Source organism: Juglans regia, unplaced genomic scaffold (assembly GCF_001411555.2).
Source record: "Juglans regia cultivar Chandler unplaced genomic scaffold, Walnut 2.0 Scaffold_564, whole genome shotgun sequence".
In the NCBI taxonomy this organism is placed as follows: domain Eukaryota; kingdom Viridiplantae; phylum Streptophyta; class Magnoliopsida; order Fagales; family Juglandaceae; genus Juglans; species Juglans regia.
In genome coordinates this window covers 1-1,240 of record NW_023360507.1, presented here as the reverse complement: position 1 = coordinate 1,240, position 1,240 = coordinate 1, and the positions used below count along the sequence as shown (strand labels likewise).

The 1,240-nt window shown below is 45.5% G+C and overlaps 2 non-coding genes across 2 annotated transcripts; both read right to left on the bottom strand.

Annotated features, from left to right (window-relative positions):
* Window positions 1–201: 201 nt before the first annotated feature.
* On the bottom strand, window positions 202–320 carry LOC118345903. The gene has a single exon (XR_004799343.1). It is a non-coding gene; the product is annotated as a 5S ribosomal RNA (ribosomal RNA).
* A 796-nt stretch (window positions 321–1,116) lies between these two features.
* Window positions 1,117–1,235, bottom strand: LOC118345902. The gene has a single exon (XR_004799342.1). It is a non-coding gene; the product is annotated as a 5S ribosomal RNA (ribosomal RNA).
* Between the last annotated feature and the right edge of the window lie 5 nt (window positions 1,236–1,240).

Genomic DNA, 1,240 nt, shown 5'->3' with positions numbered 1-1,240 from the left:
ATGATCGCACCCAACAAACTAATTACTTTAAATTCAAATAATCCTTCAGCGAAATACTAGCGTCCTTCCGATCCCAATCCAAACGGAGATCTGATCCAAACCCATGGCTACGCGATGGGCAGGGCGAGATTTTCCCAAAAATCCACTCCCGAGTGGTCCTTCTTGTCAATTTATCTCGCAAGGCTGAAAAAAAATCAACGAGGGGTGCAACACGAGGACTTCCCAGGAGGTCACCCATCCTAGTACTACTCTCGCCCAAGCACGCTTAATTGCGGAGTTCTGATGGGATCCGGTGCATTAGTACTGGTATGATCGCAAGAATCTAACAAACTACTATTTTAAATCTATATAATCCTTCAAATACTTGAAGGCCTCGATCCTAAATTCAAACGGAAAGATCTCATCCAAAACCCATGGCTACTGATGGGCAAAATGTAGATTTTCCCAAAAATCCACTCCCGAAAGGGTCCTTCTGCCAATTTTCTTTGGGGTAATGGAAAACAAAATGAGGGGTGCAACATGAGGATCTCTTGAAAATTCTATCCTAGTACTCACTCTGAGCTTCCAACCACGCTTTAACTCCGCTGAGTTCGGATGGGATCCGGTGTATTAGTGCCGGTATGGACGTACCTATCAAACTACTAGCTTAAAATTGGGCCAATCTCGAAAGGAAGAGCATGCCCTTTTTCCGACCCCAATTCATCCGAGATTCGGCCCAAAACCAGTTATATCGAGCAGAAGTGAGATTTTCTCGAAATCTACTCCTGAGTGGTCTCTTCCTGTTAATCATCTCTGCAAGACGGAAATAAAGAGGGTGTAACACGAGGGATTTCTCCTTGTAGATGGCTCACCTATCTTATATTTCCGTCAGCTTACATCACGACATGAGTTCACATGGGATCCAGACATACTGGTATGATCGCACCCATCAAACTAATTACTTAAAATTCATATAATCCTTGAGCGATATACTAGCGTCCTTCCGATCCCAATCCAAACGGAGATCTGATCCAAACCCATGGCTACGCGATGGGCAGGGCGAGATTTTCCCAAAAATCCACTCCCGAGTGCTCCTTCTTGTCAATTTATCTCGCAAGGCGGAAAAAACAAAAACCAGGGGTGCAACACGAGGACTTCCCAGGAGGTCACCCATCCTAGTACTACTCTCGCCCAAGCACGCTTAACTGCGGAGTTCTGATGGGATCCGGTGCATTAGTGCTGGTATGATCGCACCCATCAA